The sequence below is a fragment of the Oncorhynchus masou genome, chromosome 25 (assembly GCF_036934945.1).
Source record: "Oncorhynchus masou masou isolate Uvic2021 chromosome 25, UVic_Omas_1.1, whole genome shotgun sequence".
NCBI classification, from domain to species: Eukaryota; Metazoa; Chordata; class Actinopteri; order Salmoniformes; family Salmonidae; genus Oncorhynchus; species Oncorhynchus masou.
Window position 1 is genome coordinate 38,031,799 of NC_088236.1, and position 26,610 is coordinate 38,058,408.

At 42.4% G+C, this 26,610-nt stretch overlaps 1 pseudogene; it reads right to left on the reverse strand.

The window, feature by feature from the left end:
- Positions 1-2,856: 2,856 nt before the first annotated feature.
- LOC135513633 (spermatid perinuclear RNA-binding protein-like) overlaps positions 2,857-26,610 on the reverse strand; it is a 31,849-nt pseudogene continuing 8,095 nt past the window's right edge.

The window sequence follows — 26,610 nt, forward strand, 5'->3', positions numbered from 1 at the left end:
CTGTCCATGCTGTCTTTACACACCATTATATGTATATATATTTACATACTTCAGTGGAGGCTGCTGAGGGGAGGACAGCTCATAATATTGGCTGGAATGGAGTTTAATGGAGTGAATGGAATGATATCAAACAAACATAAATCATGTTTTTTTTTCATACCATTCACTTTAAATATAGTGCATTCGGAAAGTATTCAGACCCCTTGATTTGTTAAACATTGTTACGTTACATCCTTATCCTAAAATTGATGAAATGTTTTATTATCAATCTATCTACAAACAATATCCCATAATAACAAAGCAAAAAATATATTTTTAAGACATTTGCTAAAGTTTCTAAAAAAGGAAATAACACTTTTACATAGGTATTCAGACCATTTACTCGTTTACTCAGTTGAAGCACGTTTGGCAGCAATTACAGCAAGTCTTCTTGGGTATGATGTTACAAGCTTGGCACATCTGTGTTTGGGGGGTTTCTCCCAATCTTCTCTGCAGAACCTCTCAAGCTCTGTCAGGTTGGATGGGGAGCGTTGTGGCACAGCTATTTTCAGCTCTTTCCAGACATGTTCGATAGGGTTCAAGCCAAGCTCTGGCTGGGCCACTCAAGGACTTGTTCGTAGGGATGGTGCCTGGGTTCCTCCAGACGTGACACTTGGCATTCAGGCCAAAAAGTTCCGTCACGGTTTTATCAGAGCAGAGATTCTTGTTTCTCATGGTCTGAGAGTTCTTAAGCTGCCTTTTGGCAAACTCCAAGCGGGCTGTCATATGCCTTTTACTGAGGAGTGGCTTCCATCTGGCCACTCTGGAAGCTTCTCCCATCTCCACAGAGGAACTTTGAAAGGGTGACCATTGGATTGTTGGTCACCTCCCTGACCAAGGCCCTTCTCCCCATTTGCTCAGTTTGGCCAGGCAGCCAGCTCTAGGAAGTCTCAGTGTTTCAAAACCTCTTCCATTTAAGAATGATGGAGGCCACTGTTTTCTTGGGGACCTTCAATGCTGCTGACATTTTTTGGTACCCTTCCCCAGAACTGTGCCTCGAAACTATCCTGTCTAGGAGCTCTACAGACAATTTCTTCAATCTCATGGCTTGGTTTTTGCTCTGAAATGCACTGTCAACTGTGGGACTTTATATAGACAGGTGTGTGCCTTTCCAAATCATGTCCAATCAATTGAATTTACCACAGGTGGACTCCAATCAAGTATAAACATCAAGGAAGATAAATGGAAACAATATGCACCTGAGCTCAATTTCGAGTCTCATAGCAAAGGGTCTGAATACTTACGTAAATAAGGTATCTGTTTTTTTATAAATTCATAAATTCTAAAAAACTGTTTTTGCTTCATCATTATGGAGTATTGTGTGTAGATTGATGAGGGGGAAAAATGATTTAATACATTTTTGATTAAGGCTGTAACGTAAGAAAATGTGGAAAAAGTAAAGGGGTCTGAATACTTTCACGAATGCACTGTACATACATATTTAGATTCCGGTTTCTGACATTTCTTAATTGTGTGTATTAATATTATTGCTAGGCATTACCGCACTGTTGGAGCAAGAAACACAAGCATTTCGCTGCACCTGCAATAACATCTGCAAATCTGTGTACGCGACCAATAAACTTTGATTTGAATATGAGAAAAGTTGAAAAGTACATTCATGTCTTGCACACTGTTACAGGATTGTGTGTGTGTGTGTTGGAAACAGAGAGAGCTATGAATTTCTGGGTTGTAGACATAATTCCAGATGTCAATGTGCTGCCCTGAGTGGAGTACTGCTATTAACTGCTGTTAAGAGATTTTGAAAACATTACATTGGACTAGGATGAGTCTCCTCTCTGCTTACACCGTTACATTTGGAATTAAATACAAAAGACTTGTTTCTACTGTACAGTACGTACAAATGATACATGCAAATTAACTTCTATATATACACTGCTGTGTATATTGTATACAACGGTGCTTGATATAAATGCATTTACATTGTGGTAAAATATGCATAAATTGACAAGTATTATAAATAAATACAAATCGTATCCTTATTGGGTTAAACATACTCAAACACACACACCCATAATTACACAAATATTGTATATACAGTGGGGAGAACAAGTATTTGATACACTGCCGATTTTGCAGGTTTTCCTAGTTACAAAGCATATAGAGGTCTGTAAATGTTATCATAGGTACACTTCAACTGTGAGAGACGGAATCTAAAACAAAAATCCAGAAAATCACATTGTATGATTTTTAAGTAATAATAATAATAAGTAAGTGCCATTCAGAGGTTAATTGGGCAAGACAAAAGGTGCCAGGCACACTAGTTTGTGTCAAGAACTGCAAACCTGCTGAGGTTTTCACGCTGAACAGTTTCTCGTGTGTATCAAGATTGGTCCACCACCCAAAGAACATCCAGCTAATTTGACAACAGTGGGAAGCATTGGAGTCAATATGGGCATCCATGTGGAATGCTTTATACAACTTGTAGAGTCCCTGCCCTGACGAACTGAGGCTGTTCTGAGGGCTAAAGGGGAGGGTGCAACGCAATATTAGGAAGGTGTTCTTAATGTTTGGTATACTCAGTGTATATCACATGAATATTGCAGTGTTGTGCCAATCCATTTCCACTATTTCCAAGTAGATTTGAAGCTAAAGTCAAACAAAAACGCTAAAGTTGTTTGTGATGAGATTTGAAAAATAATTGCAACCTTTGGGTTACTAGACGTTCATACTGGACACATACAAATGTTATACACAAAGTACATAAAAGCCCACATTGCAAAAATTCTGAAGTATCCCTTTAATAAGGTAATGAGAGCCTGGTCAGACAGGAAACTGGAAGCTAAGTCAAAACTTAGTCGTCCCCTGATGGCTCTAGAGAGCAGAGGTCAAATGACATCCCATGCTGGCTGTTGAGATCAGAAGAAATCCTGGGGACCCAGGTGAATTATAATAGGAGTGGCAATAGGCCGTGGCTGGTAAAAGGCACTGTCAATGTACAGGCCGCCTAAAGAGAGAGGGAGAAAGAAGTGGAGGGAGCAGAGAAACTGTGGTTACAGCCGTGGCCTATAGGAGGCAGTGTTACATAAACAAAAAGGCAGATTTTGATAATGATGCGGTTTGATTATGGAAAAATCGTGTGTTTGATTAGGTGAAGAGTGGTAGAGGATTGTGGTGGATATGAATAAGTGTTGACTTGGGTCTAGCTGTGAATTTCAGAATGGTATGCAAGTCAAGTACTGGTACTCAACTGATGAATAATATATGACACATATTGTATAATTTCTAAACATATATCTCAAAATAAGTCTCAAACAAATCAAGTAACCAATTAAACTTAAGTATTTAGTTCTTAATCTATAACACACATTTGTGGACAATCAATATCCGATGAACAAGATTACTGTCACTATGCATTCAACCATTTTTGTACCTATAAAAATATATACATCATACAAAACTCAAATAAATCATATATATTTCTAAAGCTTCCCTGTCTGAGTTGTACACATGGGGGTGAACACCAATCCTAAAATGGGAAGTAGTGGCAGAAAACAGGAGAGGCTGGGGATCTCATGACAGGGAACATTACTGAAGGCATCCTCGAGAGAAAACCAACAAAGACAATAAACAAATTGTAGTCTATCCATTCAAATGAAACTTAGAACATACAGTACCAGTCAAAAGCATACTCATCTACTCATTCAATGGTTTTTCTTTATTTTCAACATTGTAGAATAATAGAAATAATCAAACCTATCAAATAACACATATGGGATCATGTACAGTTGAAGTCGGAAGTTTACATACACCTTAGCCAACTACATTTAAACTCAGTTTTTAAAAATTCCTGACATTTAATCCGAGTAAATATTCCCTGTTTTAGGTCAGTTAGGATCAACACTTTATTTTAAGAATGTAAAATGACAGACAAATAGTAGAGAGGATCATATATTTCAGCTTTTATTTCTTTCATCACATTCCCAGTGGGTCAGAAGTTTACATACACTCAATTAGTATTAGGTAGCATTGCCTTTAAATTGCTTAACTAGGGTCAAAAGTTTCAGGTAGCCTTCCACAAGCTTCCCACAATAAGTTGGGTGAATTCTGGCCCATTCCTCCTGACAGAGCTGGTGTAACTGAGTTAGGATTGTCGGCCTCCTTGCTCGCACACGCTTTTTCAGTTCTGCCCACAAATTGTCTATAGGTTTGAGGTCAAGGCTTTGTGATGGCCACTCCAATACCTTGACTTTGTTGTCCTTAAGGTCATTGTCCGTTTGGAAGACCCATTTGTGACCAAGCATTTCACTTCCTGACTGATGTCTTGAGATGTTGCTTCAATATATCCACATAATTTTCCTCTCATGGTGCCATCTATTTTGTGAAGTCACCAGTCCCTCCTGCAGCAAAGTACCCCCACAACATGATGCTGCCACCCCCGTGCTTCATGGTTGGGATGGTGTTCCCCCCCTTTTTCCTCCAAACATAATGATGGTCATTATGGCCAAAAAGTTATATTTTTGTTTCATCAGACCAGAGGACATTTCTCCAAAACGTATGATCTTTGTCCCCATGTGCAGTTGAAACCGTAATCTGTTTTTTCTTATGGCGGTTTTGGAGCAGTGGCTTCTTCCTTGCTAAGCGGCCTTTCAGGTTATGTCGATATAGGACTCATTTTACTGTGGATATAGATACTTTTGTACCGGTTTCCTCCAGCATCTTCACAAGGTCCTTTGTCGATGTTCTGGGATTGATATTCAATTTTCGCACCAAAGTACGTTCATCTCTAAGAGACAGAAGGCGTCTCCTTCCTGAGCGGTATGACGGCTGCGTGGTCCCATGGTGTTTATACTTGCGCACTGTTGTTTGTACAGATGAACTGTAATGAACGTGGTACCTTCAGGCGTTTGGAAATTGCACCCAAGGATGAACCAGACTTGTGGAGGTCTACAAATCAGATTTCTTTTGATTTTCCCATGATGTCATGCAAAGAGGCACTGAGTTTGAAGGTAGGCCTTGAAATACATCCACAGGTACACCTCCAATTGACTCAAATGATGTCAATTAGCCTATCAGAAGCTTCTAAAGCCATGACATTTTCTGGAATTTTCCAAGCTGTTTAAAGGCACAGTCAACTTAGTGTATGTAAACTTCTGACCCACTGGAATTGTGATACAGTGAATAAGTAAAATAATCTGTCTGTAAACAACTGTTGGAAAAATGACTTGTGTCATACCCAAAACTATAGGTTTGTTAACAAGAAATTTGTGGAGTGTATGCAAGAACCCTGAGTGAATGTAAACTTCTGACTTCAACTGTAGTAACCAGAAAGGTTGCATGAACTGTGTACAATAATGGTGTTTAATATGATTTTTGAATGACTACCCCATTGCTGTACCCCACATGCACAATTTTCTGTAAAGTCCCTCATTTGGGGCGGCAGGTAGCCAAGTGGTTAGAGAGTTGGGCCAGTAACCAAAAGGTTGCTAGATCAAATCGCCGAGTTGACAGAGAGGAAGGAAACTGCTGAGGGATTTCACCATGATACCAATGGTGATTTTAAAACAGTTATTACAGAGTTAAATGGGTGTGATAGGATAAAACTAAGGATGGATCAACAATACTAACCCAAATGACAGAGTAAAAAGGAAGCCTGTACAGAACAATATTGCAAAGAATGGGGCAAAGAAATTAACTTTTTGTCCTTTTATTTATTTATTTTATTTCACCTTTATTTAACCAGGTAGGCTAGTTGAGAATATACAACTGCGACCTGGCCAAGAAAGCAAAGCAGTGTGACACAGACAACAACACAGGGCCTGGGTTTACCTACACATCATCCGAGGAACAGAGGAGTAGGATGGTGGTACGGCTAAAGGCTATCAAAACTGGTCGTCTCGAGCGTTGGGGACAAAGAATAAAAGGAGCAGATTTCTGGGCGTGGTAGAATAGATTCAGGGCATAATGTGCAGACAGGGTTATGGTGGGGTGCAGGTACAGGGGAGGTAAGCCCAGGCACTGAGTGATGATAAGAGAGGTTGCATCTCTGGACATGCTGGTTATAATGGGTGAGGTCACCGCATGTGTGGGAGGTGGGACAAAGGAGGTATCAGAGGTATGAGTGGAACTAGGGGCTCCAATGTAAACTAAAACAATGATAACTAACCTAAACAACAGTATACAAGGCATATTGACATTTGAGAAAGACATAAAGCGATGCACAAAGCAATCACAGGTGTTGATTTGGAGAGCTAGCCAAGACAACAACGGGTAAGACAACAACAGCTAATCAGCTAAAACAACAACAGGTAAAATGGCAATGAATGGTGTTACGAATCCAAAGTCTACCTACGGGTAGTGTATGCCCATGGGCGACTTGTCTTGGTTTCCCCTTTTCCCACCAGCAATCAAACACAGACACCATAACCAAAACAATACTCACAGGTGAGGACAAAGTGCTATGGAGTTGCTCAAACAAAAGAGAGGTTAATACACAACGAGAGAGTGAAACACAGAGACCTACAGACATGGCATTTACAGAAAGGTTGAGCTCTAGAGCAAACAACTGACAGGGTTTTTAAACCAAGGGAAAGGAATTGTGATAGGAGGTGTGTCTTCTGATTGATGATTGATTGGTGACTGATTGGGGAGTGATGATTTTCACCTGTGAGGGGAGAAGGAGAGCAAACACAGGATACACACACACACACACACACACAGGATACCTGCATCCGTAACAAATGGGGAGAGGGTCGGTTAACTACACACAGAGCCTGAGTTCGCGGCTGGGGTCGGCAGATAATGGATGATGGAGTATTAGTCGGCTGACCAGTCATGGTGGTGCGGCGGGGCACTGTATCGACAAAGGATCCAAGCCAGATGGCGAAAGAGGTATTCTAGTTGTAGTTTGCTAGCAGGGAGATGCGCCTGGCTCACGGATAACTGGAGCTAGCTTCGGGGCAGGGGCGTTAGCCACTATAGCCACTTGGTAGCAGTGGTGATCCGGTGCCAAGGTCCAGAGCTTATGGCAAGGATCCGGTGGAGTAGTGGATTCTAGCCGTGTTTGGGTGGAGTCCGGGTGAACAAATGAGTAGGCCGGGAGGTGGGGCATGGCCTGGCTCAGGGCTAGCTTCAGTAGTGGGTCACTCAGTGGCAGCTATCTAGCTGTGAAGATCAGGAGAAATGGTCCAGGGATTACGGCAGGAATCTGGCATTGTAGTGGAGAAACAGTCCGATACTGGTAGGCTGGCAAGTATTATCCAGGCTAAAAAAGGGCTGGTCTCTGTGCAGAAGGTAAAGGCTGCTAGCCGTTGCTGACAATGACGAAATAGTTGTAGCTAATTAGTTGGTTAGCCAATGTTCCGTATCACATTGGGTGAGGAAGGTTACCGGAAGCTATAATTGATTTAAAATGGAAAAGAGATTGAAAATAAAATTGAAATATATACAAAAAGGACAAAAATACAAAAGTACACGAGAGGGCGAAAAAGACACGTCTGCACTGCTACGCCATCTTGGAGAGAATCCTGAATACAAAGCATTATGTTTAGGGCAAATCCAACTGAGCACATCACTGAGTACCACTCTTCATATTTTCAAGCATGGTGGTGGCTGCATCCTCTTATGGGTATGCTTGTCATTGGCAAGGACTAGGGAGTTTGAACACTGAATGTTCCTGAGAAGCCTAGTTACAGTTGACTTAAAATCGGCTTGAAAATGGCTGTCTAGCAATGATAAATGACCAACTTGACAGAGCTTGAAGAATCCAGGTTTGCAAAGCTCAGACTTAGAGACCCAGAAAGACTCACAGCTGTAATCGCTGCCAAAAGGTGATATGTATTGACACAGGGGGTTGAATACACATTTTGTATTGATTGTTGATTAAAAAAAATGCCAATTACATACATTTAATCCCACTTTGTAATGCAACAAAATGTGAAAAAAAGTCAAGTGGTGTGAATACTTTCTGAAGGCACTCACATTTGACTGTTCGGCATCTGAGCACCCTCGCTAAGAATCAGGAAAGCAGAAAATGGCAAGGTGAGTTGGAAAAGTTAGCACATGTGGGGCCTCCCGAGTGGCACAGCGGTCTAAGGCACTACAACGCAGTGCTTGAGGCATCACTACAGACCCAGGTTCGATCCCAGGCTCTCACACAACTGGCTGTGACCGGGAGTCCCATAGGGCGGCCCACAATTGGCCCAGCATCGTCCGGGTTAGGGGAGAGTTTGGCCGGGGGGGAATACTTTGCTCATCGCGCTCTAGTGACTCCTGGTGGTGGGTCAGGTACCTGCAGGCTGACTTTGGTCGTCAGTTAAACAGTGTTTCCTCCAACACATTGGTGCAACTGGCATCCGGGTTAAGCGGACGGGTGGCTGGGGGCAGTATTGAGTAGTTTGGATGAATAAGGTGCCCAGAGTAAACTGCCTACTCCTCAGTCCCAGTTGCAAATATATGCATATTATTAGTATTTTTGGATAGAAAACACTCTGAAGTTTCTAAAAATGTTTGAATGATGTCTCAGATTATAGCATGGATTGCTTTTTCCGTAAAGCTTTTTTGAAATCTGACACAGCGGTTGCATTAAGGAGAAGTGTATCTAAAGTTCCATGCATAAGACTTGTATTTTCATCAACATTTTAATGAGTATTTCTGTAAATTGATGTGGCTCTCTGCAAAATCACCGGATGTTTTGGATGTACTAAACATAACACGCCAATGTATACTGAGATTTTTTAATATAAATATGAACTTTATCGAACAAAACATATGTATTGTGTAACATGAAGTCCTATGAGTGTTATCTGATGAAGATCATCAAAGGTTAATGATTCATTTTATCTCTATTTCTGATTTTTGTGACTCCTCTCTTTGGCTGGAAAAATGGCTGTGTTTTTTTGTGACTTGGCTCTGACCTAACATAATTGTTTGTGGTGTTTTTGCCGTAAAGCCTATTTGAAATCGGACACTGTGGTGGGATTAACAAGAAGTTTATCTTTAAAATGGTGTGAAATACTTCTATGTTTTATGTATGGGATTTCTGTTGTTCTGAATTTGGCGTCCTGCACTTTCACTGGCTGTTGTCATATAGATCCCGTTAGCTGGATCTCAGCCCCAAGAAGTTATTTAGAATCGTGGTTTGGCGGGCATATTTCGGAGGAAGGATGACTCGACCTTCGCCTCCCCCGAGCCCATTGGGGAGTTGCAGCGATAAGAAAAGTTTGCGATTGGAAAATTGGGGAGAAAGATTAGGATAAAATACAAAAAATATACTTTAAGAAACACATGCATGTGTGACACTGTCTAGTAGCTGCTGGCCCTGGCTCTGGTATGAACAATGTGCTTACCATAGGCAGGGAGGGAAGCTGCAGTACCATAACCATATGGAGCTCCATAGCCTGGAAAGAAAGGTCAGGGAACTTTAGCTACAGGAGCAGTGCTTACATAGCGACAACCTAACGAACACACACATTTACAAACACCAAGCCCAAGGTCTTACCTATTGGGAGGTAGCCATGGGTGGGGGGAGCGCTGATGTAGGGTGCTTTATGCATCACTGGCCTTGTTCTAGGCCTGGAATGGGCATGGGCTGGGATAGTCACAGTTGATGACACAGTTCTCTTCACCTGCAAACAAACACACACATTCTTTACGGTTATAGCGTCACCTTCGCATACATTTCCATACTTTTGGATGTATGCTGCACAACTAATAATGATAGGCTCATTTGAATTCTATGCATGGGCTGAAAGTGATCTTTGTCCACCCACCAGTGTGGTGGGTCTCCTCTTCTTGTTGCGAGGGTCTTTGGAGTCAGAGAATAGTCTCTTCAGAGCAGCCAGGGCAGCGCAAGCCTTCGCCGCTTTCTTATTGGGCCCTGAGCCTCGGAACTTCTGTTTATCAACCTCCACCTACAGTACAGTACAGACACTCAATCATTCAAAACTACACTAGGGCCACTTGCCCTGACCTACTGGGCTCTAGTTTAGTTTCTCTTGGTCAGGTCAAAATATTTAAATAAAAGTCAAGCAGGTGCTAGGCTGCTGGGTGTGTGTGCAAGTCTGTGTGTGTGTGTGTGTGTGTGTGTGTGTGTGTGTAGCAGTGCCACAGAGTTATATTTTACAACGAATGCTGCAGAAGAAGCAAAATCCTTCGTAGGCGACTTTTGTCCACACCCACACGGCTGGCGCGCCCCAAATGTCTGGTGCACCGCGCCCGCACACACAGCTGGCTGGCTGTCTTGGTCTATAAAACATCTGTGCTGCATGTGATGGAACAAGTCCCAGGAAGCATGCACTTTTGTTGCCTTCCTTGTTAGAATAAAATAGACTACTTGAAAAAAGTCATACCTAATCAACTAGCCTTCTAATTCATGTATTGATAAATTAAAAATGTGCACATGTTCAATAGCCCAGAAGAAACAAATAAACCGGAAGAAAAATGATTTTAACCTGGTAATAATAAAATGTTCTTTCAATTTTCTCCAGAATCTAAATTACATTAATAATAAAACTAGGTCTAAAATATTTCCTTAATTTTAATTCAAGCAGCATATGAAATTGCCTTTATTAGAGATACTGCACAGCGGCTTGTTCTGGCCAATCCCCTCAAACTTATCAGCAGAACACAGAATCTCTCCATCGATTGGAGGAGTATTAGGCTATTGGCACCAATACGTCAAGTCTGACTGAAGCCTATTCATTTTTCTTTTATTTAACCTTTATTTAACTAGGCAAGTCCGATAAGAACAAATTCTTATTTACAATGACGGTCTAGCCCGGCTAAACCCTCCCCTAACCCGGAGGACGCTGGGCCAATAGGCTAACAGCTAAAAAATGTGACTGACTTGACCTAGGAAAGTGTCCAGACGAACGTGTGCTGGATTACTAGTAGACTAGATGTGAATGTTCTGAAGGATTCATTCTAATCAATCACCAGAATCATTTACGAGCCCCCATCAACAGCCAATGGGCCAACAGCAGGACAATAATTCTTGTTTTGTCTGAGATCAAATCAAATCTTATTAGTCACATGCTCTGAATACTTACAGTGAAATGCTTACTTACAAGGCCATAACCAACAATGCAGTTTAAAAAATATGAATAAGAAATAAAAGGAACAAGTAATTAAAGAGCAGCAGTAAAATAACAATAGCGTGACTATATACAGGAGGTACCAGCACAGAGTGAATGTGCAGGGGAACCAGTTAGTCGAGGTAATTGAGGTAATATGTACTTGTAGGTAGAGTTATTAAAGTGACTATGCATAGATAACAACAGAGAGTAGCAGCAGTGTAAGGGGGGGGGGGGGGGGGGCAATGCAAATAGTCTGGGTAGCCATTTGATTAGATGTTCAGGAGCCTTATGGCTTGGGGGTAGAAAATGTTTAGAAGCCTCTTGGACCTAGACTTGGCACTCCGGAACCGCTTGCCGTGCGGTAGCAGAAAGAACAGTCTATGACTAGGGTGGCTGGAGTCTTTGACAATTTTTAGGGCCTTCCTCTGACACCGCCTGGTATATAGAGGTCCTGGATGGCAGACATGAGTGCTACAGGTCGGTAGTCATTTTGGCAAGTTACCTTAGTGTTCTTGGGCACAGGGGCCTATGCTGGTCAGCGTGAAACATGTTGGTATTACAGAGGGGTTGAAAATGTCAGTGAAGACACTTCCAAACAAAGGTTTCTGTACCAAATACAGTGGGGCAAAAAAGTATTTAGGTCAGCCACCAATTGTGCAAGCTCTCCCACTTAAAAAGATGAGAGGCCTGTAATTTTCATCATAGGTACACTTCAACTATGACAGACAAAATGAGAAAACAAAATCCAGAAAATCACATTGTAGGATTTTTAATGAATTTATTTGCAAATTATGGTGGAAAATTAGTATTTGGTCACCTACAAACAAGCAAGATTTCTGGCTCTCACAGACCTGTAACTTCTTCTTTAAGAGGCTCCTCTGTCCTCCACTCGTTACCTGTATTAATGGCACCTGTTTGAACTTGTTAGTATAAAAGACACCTGTCCACAACCTCAAACAGTCACATTCCAAACTCCACTATGGCCAAGACCAAAGAGCTGTCAAAGGACACCAGAAACAAAATTGTAGACCTGCGCCAGGAAGACTGAATCTGCAATAGGTAAGCAGCTTGATTTGAAGAAATCAACTGTGGGAGCAATTATTAGGAAATGGAAGACATACAAAACCACTGATAATCTCCCTCTATCTGGGGCTCTACGCAAGATCTCACCCCGTGGGGTCAAAATTATCACAAGAACGGTGAGCAAAAATCCCAGAACCACACGGGGGGACCTAGTGAATGACCTGCAGAGAGCTGGGACCAAATTAACAAAGCCTACCATCAGTAACACACTACGCCGCCAGATACTCAAATCCTGCAGTGCCAGACATGTCCCCCTGCTTAAGCCAGTACATGTCCAGGCCCGTCTGAAGTATGCTAGATAGCATTTGCATGATCCAGAAGAAAATTGGGAGAATGTCATATGGTCAGATGAAACCAAAATATAACTTTTTGGTAAAAACTCAATTTGTCATGTTTGGAGGACAAAGAATTCTGAGTTGCATCCAAACAACACCATACCTACTGTGAAGCATGGGGGTGGAAACATCATGCTTTGGGACTGTTTTTCTGCAAAGGGACCAGGACGACTGATCCTTGTAAAGGAAAGAATGAATGGGGCCATGTATCGTGAGATTTTGAGTGAAAACCTCCTTCCATCAGCAAGGGCATTGAAGATGAAACGTGGCTGGGTCTTTCAGCATGACAATGATCCCAAACACACCGCCCGGGCAACGAAGGAGTGGCCTAGCCAGTCTCCAGATCTCAACGCCATAGAAAATCTTTGGAGGGAGTTGAAAGTCTGTTGCCCAGCAACAGCCCCAAAACATCACTGCTCTAGATCTGCATGGAGGAATGGGCCAAAATACCAGTAACAGTGTGTGAAAACCTTGAAGACTTACAGAAAACGTTTGACCTCTGTCATTGCCAACAAAGGGTATATAACAAAGTATTGAGATTTTGTTAATGACCAAATAATTATTTTCCACCATAATTTGCAAATAAATTCATTAAAAATCCTACAATGTGATTTTCTGTATTTTTCTTCCTCATTTTGTCTGTCATAGTTGAAGTGTACCTAAGATGACAATTACAGGTATCCTTCATGTTTTTAAGTGGGAGAACTTGCACAATTGGTGGCTGACTAAATACTTTTTTGCCCCACTATATATAAATGATGTTGCTCTTGCTGCGGGTGATTCACTGATCCACCTCTACGCAGACGGCACCATTCCGTATACTTCTGGCCCTTCCTTGGACACTGTGCTATCTAACCTCCAAATGAGCTTCAATGCCATACAACACTCCTTCCGTGGCCTCCAACTGCTCTTTAACGCTAGTAAAACCAAATGTGTGCTTTTCAACCGTTCGCTGCCTGCACCCGCACGCCCGACTAGCATCACCACCCTGGATGGTTCCAACCTAGAATATGTGGACATCTACAAGTACCTAGGTGTCTGGCTAGACTGTAAACTCTCCTTCCAGACTCCTATCAAACATCTCCAATCTAAAATCAAATCTAGTCGGCTTTCTATTCTGCAACAAAGCCTCCTTCACTCACGCCGCCAAACTTACCCTAGTAAAACTGACTATCCTACCAATCCTCGACTTCGGCGAGGTCATCTACATAATAGCTTCCAATACTCTACTAAGCAAACTGGATGCAGTTTATCACAGTGTCATCTGTTTTGTTACTAAAGCCCCATATACCACCCACCACTGCGACCTGTATGCTCTAGTCGGCTGGCCCTCGCTACATATTCGTCGCCAGACCCACTGGCTCCAGGTCATCTACAAGTCCATGTTAGGTAAAGCTCCGCCTTATCTCAGTTCACTCGTCACGTTGGCAACACCCACCTGTAGCACGCGCTCCAGCAGGTGTATTTCACTGATCATCCCTAAAGCCAACACCTCATTTGGCCGCCTTTCGTTCCAGTTCCCTGCTGCCTGTGACTGGAACGAATTGCAAAAATTGCTGAAGTTGGAGACTTTTATCTCCCTCACCAACTTTAAACATCTGCTATCTGAGCAGCTAACCGATCGCTGCAGCTGTACATAGTCCATCGGTAAATAGCCCACCCAATTTACCTACCTCATCCCCATACTGTTTTTATTTATTTACTTTTCTGCTCTTTTGCACACCAGTATCTCTACCTGCACATGACCATCTGATCATTTATCACTCCAGTGTTAATCTGCAAAATTATTATTTGCCTACCTCCTCATGCCTTTTGCACACAATGTATATAGACTTTTTTTCCCTACTGTGTTATTGACTTGTTTATTGTTTACTCCATGTGTAACTCTGTGTTGTTGTCTGTTCACACTGCTATGTTTTATCTTGGCCAGGTTGCAGTTGTAAATGAGAACTTGTTCTCAACTAGCCTACCTGGTTAAATAAAGGTGAAAAAAAAAAAAAAAAAATGCTTTTCTGCAAAGGGGACAGGACGACTGTACCGTATTGAGGGGAGGATGGATGGGGCCATGTATCGCGAGATCTTGGCCAACAACCTCCTTCCCTCAGTAAGAGCATTGAAGATGGGTCGTGGCTGGGTCTTCCAGCATGACAACGACCCGAAACACACTGCCAGGGCAACTAAGGAGTGGCTCCATAAGAAGCTTCTCAAGGTCCTGGATTGGCCGAGCCAGTCTCCAGACCTGAACCCAATATAAAATCTTTGGTGTGAGCTGAAAGTCCATATTGCCCAGTGACAGCCCCGAAAACTGAAGGATCTGGAGAAGGTCTGTATGGAGGTGTGGGCCAAAATACCTGCTGCAGTGTGTGCAAACCTGGTCAAGAACTTCATGAAATGTATGATCTCTGTAATTGCAAACAAAGGTTTCTGTACCAAATATTAAGTTCTGCTTTTCTGATGTATCAAATACTTATGTCCTGCAATAAAATGCAAATGAATTACTTAAAAATCATACAATGTAATTTTCTTGATTTTTGTTTTAGATTCCATCTCTCACAGTTTAAGTGTACCTATGATAACAATTACAGACCTCTACATGCTTTGTAAGTAGGAAAACCTGCAAAATCGGCAGTGTTTCAAATACTTGTTCTCCCCAAGGTATATATACATATATATAACATACACAAAGATATTCGGCCCATATGAACTTATTTAATTTATGCCAAAAAACAACCATACATGATTTAAAGAAAATCAGCAAACACATTTTTTTCACATTCTCTAATAAGACTCAAACACAAACATGCAATAGGCTACAGCTCATTTCACAGCTGCTTCCCAACAAAATACAGGGAAACTCAAGGATTTGTAGCCTACAGTGCGAGTGCGCTGAGGGCTCTGTACGCAGAGTTGGGCCCTCCCTGAAGCATTTTGAGCAACAAAAAGCAGCTTAAGCGTGTAAGTGTATAAAGACTTGCCTCCATGATGAAGCGTTTGTCGCAGCTGCCGCCGGTCTCTGATAGGAGTTCGTACTTCAGGCCTCTGCGTTTCTCATTCAGCTCCATCACTGGGTTCTTGCCCCCTGCCGTAAGGAGAGGGCCTGGGGTGCGGGACTAGGGATAATAATAGAATGAAATCACTACCTCTCTAGAATTGCAAGAGAAGGGGTTCGGTCGGTGAATCACACAAAACATATCCATTATGGATGTACACCAGTTTAACAACTATCGCATATACTGTAGGCAATCACAATGAAAGCCACCGGACACAATCTGGACCTGAAAATAAAGCTTTCAAATTCTGTTAAGATTTATAATAGGTTTCCAAGTTAGTGTGACAGTTGTGTGGTAACATCATGTGGTCAGTGTGATGGTTGTGTGGTTACCTCGTGTGCGTCTGTGGAGGAGGTGACAGAGTTTCTGCTGGAGCTGGTGGACATCCTGTCATTTCTTTCACTTCTATGGTTGCGTCCCTCACCGTCAGACCTCTCGTCAGCACTCAGGGAGTCCAGGTCCACATCGAAGTCAGCTGGGTAACCTAGTGCCTGTAGGACCTGGAGAACAGGAGCAAGAGGAACAAAGATAGTAAAATAATATATAAGATCAAGAGGAGGAGCACTTCCTTGGACACTGTGTGTTGTCATGGTAGAGTGCACCCAATAGTTGTGTCATATCTACAATGTATCAATGTAATAATAGTGTCTGTGTCACAGTTCTACAATACATGTACAGATTATTCTACATCATCTTTCTTAAAAATCCACTCTTCTCCATCAATCCAATACAATGCTTCTCTCATGTTACTGGCCTCTGCCTCTCCTAACTGCTAGTCTTCATCATCCCGTAAAATGCATCCCTCCATGTATTCTTCCCATGCCATTTACTGAAATAGGTTTGTTGGGTACCTTAAGTGCTACTTGTAGTTTGGCCATCTTCTTGGAGGCGCCGGAAGCCTCGTAGACAGTGCCGTGGATGTCCACAGACATGGTGAAGACTGGAGCGTGGACTGGGCCGGACTGGGACAATAGCTTGTATTGCAGCCCCGGGTGGACCTGGTTCAGTCTTATCACGGCGTTCATGGAGTGGTTGGGGTCCATCCTGTTACTGTCCAGAACTAGGAGGAAACATGGAGACCATACAGGGTTTCAATTACATAAATGAAAAGTATATGAGATAGATTGTGATTTTGAACAGTACTTTATAAACTCTGCAACAACAACAAAAAAGTCCCTCTTTTCAGGACCGTCTTTCAAAGATAATTTGTAAAAATCAAAATAACTTCACAGATCTTCATTGTAAAGGGTTTAAAACACTGTTTCCCATGCTTGTTCAATGAACCATAAACAATTAATGAACATGCACCTGTGGAACGGTCGTTAAGACACTTAGACGGTAGGCAATTAAGATCACAGTTATGAAACTTAGGACACTGAAGAAGCCTTTCTACTGACTCTGAAAAACGTGAACGTGTCTTAGGCATGCTGCTAGGAGGCATGATGACTACTGATGTGGCCAGGGCAATAAATTGCAATGGCCATACTGTGAGACACCTAAGACGGCGCTACAGGGAGACAGAACGGACAGCTGATCATCCTCGCAGTGGCAGACCAAATGTAACAACACCTGCACAGGATGGGTACATCCGAACATCACATCTGCGGGACAGGTACAGGAAGGCAACTACTGCCCGAGTTACACCAGGTATGCACAATCCCTCCATCAGTGCTCAGACTGTCCGCAATAGGCTGAGGGAGGCTGGACTGAGGGCTTTTAGGACTGTCCTCACCAGACATCACCGGCAACAAACCCACCTATGGGCACAAACCCACCGTCCCTGGACCAGACAGGACTGGCAAAAAAGTGCTCTTCACTGACGAGTCGCAGTTTTGTCTCATCAGGGGTGATGGTCAGATTCAAATTTATTAAGGAATGAGCGTTACACCGAGGCCTGTACAGGATCGATTTGGAGGTGGAGGGTCCGTCATGGTCCAGACACAGCATGTCTGGGACCTGTTGGATCTTAGGGTGAGGGCTAGAGCCATTCCCCACAGAAATGTCCAGGAACTTGCAGGTGCCTTGGTGGCAGAGTAGGGTAACATCTCACAGCAAGAAATGGAAAATATGGTGCAGTCCATGAGGAGGAGATGCACTGCAGTACTTAATGCAGCTGGTGGCCACACCAGATACTGACTGTTACTTTAGATTTTGACCCCCCCCTTTGTTCAGTAACATTTCTGTTAGTCACGTCTGTGGAACTTGTTCAGTTTATGTCTCAGTTGTTGAGTCTTGTTATGTTCATACAAATATTTACACATGTTAAGTTTGCTGAAAATAAACACAGTTGACAGTGAGAGGACATTTCTTTTTTTGCTGAGTTTAGGTCTAGTTCTATACAGTGGATTCTGAACTAGGTTAGCATGGCAGGTGTCAAGGCATATCTAATCTAAATGCCCAGGCAGACAAGGAGTGAGATTGAGGAAGGGAGCAGGTGTGTCAGATAGTGGGAGAACGTGGTGGTGCTAATACAAGGACAGCGTCCTATAGTGTAGGTAAGTGTCCTGTGAGAGGTGGCGAGGTGTAGAAAGAGAATTGTGTGAGAGACTGCCTGGAGGGGGATTAATCCCCAGTCCATTTCAACCCTCTATCTGTCAGTCACATGCTTTGAACTGTGGAAGATCAAAGTCCTGTGGGATTGGAGTCACAGTGAGGGGAAATGTAATTACTGTGACACAGACAGCCTTTACTAGCCATGAGGGGTAGATGAGAGATGGTATGGGATGAATACCCCACTCAGAATGCTATTTTTGAGTATTGACATTCTGGAATGTACCCGCATTCTATTATAGAGTTCTTATATGGGCAATTGGCATAGGCTGATCTACAGAAAGTCTACGCATCTACAATACATAGTAGTTTTCTAGGCTGAACGGAGAGGAAAGGGATTTCCTTACACTCAGGAAGGATTTAGCCAGAGCAGCAGTGAATCTGACCTCTCATCAGGTTGTGTTTCATCCTCTTGAAGAGCTGTCTGTCGTAAGTGCATCTGTCTTCATGCTGTCTTTTACTACAGGTTCCTGTGTAATACAAATGATGGTTTCACCTTCAGGAGAGCAGAGACAACCTGAGATCTCGAGCACACACACACACACACACACACCTTTGTCTAACCCGGAGAGTCTTCATATTCAGGACCTAATAAAGCTGTCCAAAGGCTAGGAGGCGTAGCGCATGCTGAAACAGACAGACACAGTATGAAACCAGACAGAATGAGGGCACAAAACAAGAGTAAAAAACAACCACAAGCCCAAGCCCTATAGAAATGAGTGATGCTAGAAATACCTACTAGAACATAATCAATGGGTGAATTAAATACAGAACTATCGATCAATAGCATATATTTAATATTATACTGCGAGATTCTGCTATTTAAGTCTATATGAAGGAAGTTAGCAGTACTTTCACAAGCCAATGCTAGCATGCGCTAGCGCAATGACTGCAATGACTGGAATTATACAGGCATTGCTATGCCAAAATCTAGCAGTACCCCATTAATTTATTTGATTAGTATTTTACTATTTTACTAGAATCCCCAATTAGCTCTTCCTAGTGTCCAAATAGGAAACAAAACAAACAAAATACATAATACTACATTTAATAATGTTATACAAAAAATGTAAAAATGCCTCTTAATACTGTGCATTTCCCAGCCTCTGTTCTGGACCTGGGGAATGTGAAGAGACCTCTGGCTGCATGTCTTGTGAGGTACCGATGAGTATCTGACTGCTCGGTATCTGGCTACAGAGGAGTGTGTATGGCCCAGTCCATCACTGGAGCCAAGCTTTCTGCCATCAAGGACCTATATACTAAGCGGTGTCAGAGGAAGGCCCAAAAAACTGTCAAAGACTCCAGTCACCCAAGTCATAGACTGTTCTCTCTGCTACCGTACGGCAAGCGGTACCGTAGCACCAAGTCTAGGACTAAAAGGCTCCTTAAAAGCTTCTACCCCCAAACCATAAGACTGATGAACAATTCATAAAATGACCAACCGGACTATTTACATTGACAACCCCCGCTGTGCTTTTACACTGCTGCTACTCCCCGTTTATTATCTATGCATAGTCACTTTACCGCTACCTACATGTACAAATTACCTCGACTAATCTGTACCACAGCACATTGACTCGGTACCGGTACCCCGTGTATAGCCTCTTTGTGTTACTTTAAAAAAAGAAAATTACTTCAGTTTATTTAGTAAATATTTTCTTAACTCTATTTCTTGAACTGCATTGTTGGTTAAGGGCTTGTAACTAAGCCTTTCACGGTAAGGTCTACACTTGTATTTGGCGCATGTGACAAATCGAATTTGATTTGATCTCTTTCCATTTTAACAACCATAGAGTCTACATGTTTTGACCATAACAGCTTGCTATCTAGGCTTTTACCCCCAGCAGTTTTAACTTTCTCAATCACCACATTATTCAGTAAGAGATCTTGGAAAGAGTTGTTACATTGGGAACATATACACAATTGCAACAACCACGACTTACTGTACAGTGCATATGAACAGAACAGATTTCCTCCTACCTGGAGCGAGAAACCGAGAGATCCTCCTCACCTTTCTCTACCCTCCCAATAGTATTATATTGCATTCTGCTCAGGGACAGGGGCAGTCTAGAAGTGTTTTATGTAAGCAGCACTAAGCAGTGCTGGTGCGCTGGGAATGCTTTCCCACGCTCGTTAGTGGGCTAATTAGGCCTCCATCATGAGTGTCCTCAGCTCCAAGGGGCTGTAGAGGTCGAGTCGGGGGTGCTGTAGCAGCACTGATCTAACTATAGACCATGACTGGGCCTCTGGAGTGGCCTTGGGGCCACTTTAAATAAACCTCATCATCCAATCAAAGTGAGGGAGAAGGTACTATAACGAGGAGAGCAGTGTAATTTCTTTCCTGATGTATACAAGTCTGACTTTACAGCACTGTAGGTTTGTAATATACAGTTGAAGTTGGGCGTGTACATACACCTTAGCCAAATACATTTAAACTCAGTTTTTCACAATTCCTGACATTTAATCCTAGTAAAAATTCACTGTCTACGGTAAGTTATATCACCACTTTATTTTAAGAATGTGAAATGTCAGAATAAGAGTAGAGAGAATAATTTATTTCAGCTTTTATTTCATTCCTAGTGGGTCAGAAGTTTACATACACTCAATTAGTATTTGGTAGCATTGCCTTTAAATTGTTTAACTTGGGTCAAATGTTTTGGGTAGCCTTCTACAAGCGTCCCACAATAAATTGGGTGAATTTTGGCCCATTCCTCAGAGCTGTTGGAACAGAGTCAGGTTTGTAGGCCTCCTTGCTCGCACACGCTTTTTCAGTTCTGCCCACAAATTTCTATGGGATTGAGGTCAGAGCTTTGTGATGGCCACGCCAATACCTTGACTTTGTTGTCCTTAAGCCATTTTGACACAACTTTGGAAGTATTCTTGGGGTCATTGTCCATTTTGAAGACCCATCTGTGACCAAGCTTTAACTACCTGACTGAGGTCTTGAGATGTTGCTTCAATAAATCCACATAATTTTCCATCCTTATGATACCAACTATTTTGGGAAGTGCACCAGACCCTCCTGCAGCAAAGCACCCCCACAACATGATGCTGCCACCCCCGTGCTTCACGGTTGGGATGGTGTTCTTTGGCTTGCAACCCCTTTTTTCCTCCAAATATAACAATGGTCATTATGGCCAAAAAGTTATATTTTTGTTTCATCAGACCAGAGAACATTTCTCCAAAAAGTACAATCTTTGTCCCCATGTGCAGTTGCAAACTGTAGTCTGGCTTTTTTATGGCGGTTTTGGACCAGTGGCTTCTTGCTGAGCGGCCTTCCAGATTATGTAGATATAGGACTCGTTTTTACTGTGGATATAGATACTTTTCTACCTGTTTCCTACAGCATCTTCACAAGGTCCTTTGCTGCTGTTCTGGGATTGATTGGCACTTTTCGCACCAAAGTACGTTCATCTCTAGGAGACAAAACGAGTCTCATTCCTGATCGGTATGACAGCTGTGTGGTCCCTTGGTGTTTATACTTTGTATGTACAGATGAACGTACAGACAAACATGGTACCTTCAGGCATTTGGAAATTGCTCCCAAGGATGAACCAGACTTGTGGAGGTCTACAATTGTTTTTCTGAGGTCTTGGTTGATTTCTTTGGATTTCCCCGTGCTTCTACACCTGCATTGCTTGCTGTTTGGGGTTTTAGGCTGGGTTTCTGTACAGCACTTTGAGATATCAGCTGATGTACGAAGGGCTATATAAATAAATTTGATTTGATTTGATGTCAAGCAAAGAGGCACTTAGTTTGAAGGTAGGCCTTGAAATACATCCACAGGTACACCTCCAAGTGACTCAAATGATGTCAATTAGCCTATCAGAAGCTTCTAAAGCCATGACATTTTCTGGAATTTTCCAGGGCTCTTTAAAGGCACAGTCAACTTAATGTATGTAAACCTCTGACCCACTGGAATTGTGATAGTGAATTATAAGTGAAATAATCTGTCTGTAAAAAATTGTTGGAAAAATTACTTGTGTCATACACAAAGTAGATATCCTAACTGACTTGCCAAAACTATAGTTTGTTAAAAAAAAGACATTTGTGGAGTGGTTGAAAAAATGAGTTTTAATGACTTCTACCTAAGTGTATGTAAACTTCTGACTTCAACTGTATTGTAGGTATGTAACTGATGTATTTAAGTGCCTCACCTGTGCATTGTGAGTGATAGCCTGGGCCTGTTGGCCTGTGATCACTGACAAGGTGTCTGTTGGCTCCTTCTCACAGGGGTCATGAACTCCCGGCCCATCTGGAACAGCAGTAAAAATCCACATACATTATATGGGCTTACAGGGCTAACTCAGCCCATCCACCCCCAGTGAATGGGCACAGTAAGCCCCATTGAGGTCAGCAGACCACTTTCCCAGGGGATACCTGGATAGAAAACCTCATAGTCCCTGTGACTGACCTGGGAGGAGGATCCCTGAGGCGATGCACTCCATGACCCTGCGCAGGGCCTCTCCGGGCCCCAGAGGTCGGTTACAGGTTGCTATGGCCTTCTCACAGATCAGCTCTAGGGGCTGGGGGGGAAGAGAGTATTTAGTATTTTATTAGGATCCCCATTAGCTACTTCTAAAGCTGCATCCACACTTCCCGGGGCCCACACAAAACATTAAATAACCTTAATAGTCAAGTAAATCACAAAAGGACAGAACTACATACATTTACAATACAAATACACGCTTTCGTACATGTATGCCTTAGCATCCCATGCATTATGTACTCATTACAACAACAATACTGCATTTTCCAATATTTTATAACCCATTGCTCCCTTTTGTTCTACTTTACTGCTTAGACAATTGCTTTGTCTAAGCAGGTCCTGATATCTGAATCTCACAGCACCAGTTCTGTGAACACCAGGAGAGAATCTCACAACATCAAGAACAATCTGTGATTTTTCCGTTTGACGTCAACACTATGCACAATCATGTTATTTATAGACAATGGTGAACACAAGCACAACACACAAAAGAGAAATTGCGATAATCACGAGGAGTTTCACGGAAGTCACTAACTCCTGCTCAGTTACACCGTGAACAGAGCCACATTTCACGCAGCAACCTTGAATCGTATGGAGTTGCACCAACGTATCACTCCTGCTACGTTCCACTAAGGCAAACACAGCAACCATGAACAGAATAGCGTCTCACGCACTCAGGTAAATTCCTGACGTGAATAAAGCTACCTTGAGAGGGACAACACCACACACAGAGGATATCTTAACTCAACAGCATCAAATATACAGTGCATTCCTAAAGTATTCAAACCCCTTGAATTCTTCCACATTTTGTTACGCAAGACTTATTCTAAAATGGATTAAATCGTTTTTTTCCTCAATCTACACACAATACCCGATTATGACAAAGCTTTGCAAATGTATTAAAAATAAAAAGCTGAAATAGCACATACATAAGTATTCAAACATCTGCTCTCTGAGCAGCTAACCGATCGCTGCAGCTGTACATAATCTATCGGTAAATAGCCCACCCAATTTTACCTACCTCATTTATATTTATATTATACTGTTTATATTTATTTACTTTTCTGCTCTTTCGCACACCAGTATCTCTACCTGTACATGACCATCTGATCATTTATCACTCCAGTGTTAATCTGCAAAATTGTAATTATTTGCCTACCTCCTCATGCCTTTTGCACACAATGTATACAGACTTTTTTTTTCTACTGTGTTATTGACTTGTTAATTGTTTACTCCATGTGTAACGCTGTGTTGTCTGTTCACACTGCTATGCTTTATCTTGGCCAGGTCGCAGTTGTAAAGGAGAACTTGTTCTCAACTAGCCTACCTGGTTAAATAAAGGTGAAATAAATAAAAAAATATATAAAAAAATTCAGACCGTTCACTCAGTACTTTGTTGAAGCACCTTTGGCAGCAATTACAGCCTAGCGTCAATGACGCTACAAGCTTGGCACATCTGTATTTGGGGAGTTACTGTTATTCTTCTCTGCGGATCCTCTCATGCTCCGTCAGGTTGGATGGGGAGCGTCGCTGCAAATCTATTTTCAGGTTTCTCCAGAGATGTTAGATTGGGTTCAAGTCCGGGCTCTGGTTGAGCCACTCAAGGACATTCAGAGACTTGTCCCGAAGCCACTCCTGCGTGTCTTGGCTGTGTTTTCAGGGTCGCTGTCCTGTTGGAAGGCGAATCGTCACCCCAGTCTGATGTCTTGAGCACTCTGGACCAGGTTTTCATCAAGGATCTCTCTGTACTTTACTCTGTTCATCTTTCTCTTGATCCGGACTAGTTTTCCATCCCTGCCACTGAAAAATATCCCCACAGCATGATGCTGCCACCATGCTTCACCGTAGGGAGAGTCCTTTGGGTGTCTTTTGACAAACTCCAAGCAGGCCGTCGTGTTCTTGGTCACCTCCCTGACCAAGGCCCTTCTCCCCCAATTGCTCAGTTTGGCCGGGCGGACAGTTCTAGGAATAATTTAAGAATGATGGAGGCCACTGTGTTTTTCGGGACCTTCAATGAGTCAGACGTTTTTTGGTACCCTTTCCGAGATATGTGCCTCTCCACAATCCTGTTTTGGAGCCCTATAGGAAATTCCGTCGACCTCGTGGCTTGGTTTTTACTCTGCCAGTGGGACTTGATAGAGACAGGTGTGTGCCTTTCCAAATCATGTCCAATCAATTGAATTTATCACAGGTGGCCTATCACAAATTGTTGAAACATCTCAAGGACATCAAGGATGATCAATGGAAACAGGATGCACCTGAGCTCAATCTCGAGTCTCATAGCAAATTGTCTGAATACAAATGTAAATAAGGTATTTGTTTTTTATATAAAATGTAAAATATAAAATGTTTTTATTTAATCCATTTTAAAATCAGGCTGTAACATAACAAAATGTGGGGAAGGGGTCTGAATACCTTCCGAATGCACTGTACATGATGTGCATACACAAACATACACCTGTTCCTCCTCTCCCTGGACCACTTACCCATCCTTTGAGAGGCTCCCACACAGTTAGTCTGTTGCACATGTCTCTGAAAATACGCATGACGATGACACACGACTTCAGATCGGTCACTCTGGCCTACAATGTGAACAGACAATGTGAACAAACTCCTAATTAGAGTCCAGTGATGATAAAACACATGTACAGTCCACCATCAGGATTGCTCAATTCTTCAGTCATACAAAGGATATTAAGCCATTTAATGTTCCCCAAATATCCCTCTAGGGAGCAAACAGTTCTGAATGAGGCATGTGAAATCAGAACAGATGTCCCACCTGGAACCATTTGGTGTGTCTGAGCGTGGCCAGGGCAGCCTGGCACCACCGCCTGTCTAGCACCTCATCAAGCCCCTCCACCTCTACACCTTCCTCTGGAAAGAGGGACAGGATGAGGACACAGATTGCATTGCCCAGGGGGCCTTCAGACAGACTGCAGCACAAACACAGGCTGCATCTGAAATGATACCCTCTTCCCTATGCAGGTGGTGGTCAAAAGGAGTGCACTTTAGGGAATAGGGTGCCTATTTAGGACGTACCCATAGACACACAGGCAAGTAGGGTGGCTGGCTATAATTACCTTCCTACTGGTCTGATAATATTTTAAAGATGGGGAGAATTGAAGGTGATAATGTCTGGAGATTAGTTCTGTGACTACTGTCTTGAGGATCTCAAGGACGTTTAGAGAAGTAGTGGGAAAGCATTGGTATTGTGAAGTTGAAAAAATGTAATTGAGTCATAATTCAATTTGTTTGTCAGGCATCGTAGTAGGACCCCATGCTGGTATTTTCTGTCTTGCAGGTCAATCAGAGGTTTATGGTTACTAAATCACACAGGCTTACTGTGGGATCAAACCTGCCCTGTCATGGCTGGAACTGAGCCATGGGAGAAAATTAAAAACAACAGTAGAACAAACATCAGAGTGAGGACGCCACCATGGAAAGAACGTGAAGACTCAGTTTCCCGGGAGCAGCTAGGGGGTGAATGTTTTCTCATCCCAGAGCAGACCACACTAAAGAACTCTGGGCTTAGTAAAAGAGATATCCTCTTCATCCCCTGCAAATAATTAAATGTGGAAAATTGGCAATGGAACCAACATTAAATTACAATATCTGCTGTATATAGGCTTACAGCTAGAACCACAACCAATTATGGCCATTTCAAAGTTACAAAAAGATAATCCCGCTCCGCACAATCGAATGCCTTTTTTTGGCATGAATTATAATCGCGAGTACCGCTTATTTTAGAATCGGTAATTGTATTATGTGATGAATAAATGACTCCAACCGTTGGGACAGGTTTTTCACTCAAATATTTATATTACCATCGACTAATCAAATTGGATAGTCATATCCACTTATTTTTAGGTTTTAAATGTTAGTTCCTGGCTTGGTTTATTGAGCGAGTTTGGAAATAAAATTGATTTTATGATTTCTTCAATTGCAAATTCTTGGTCTAAGATTATTCGCTCTTGAATTTAGTGGTCACACTGGCCATTTCAAATGTAAGGTTAGTAGCCATGTGCAGCAGC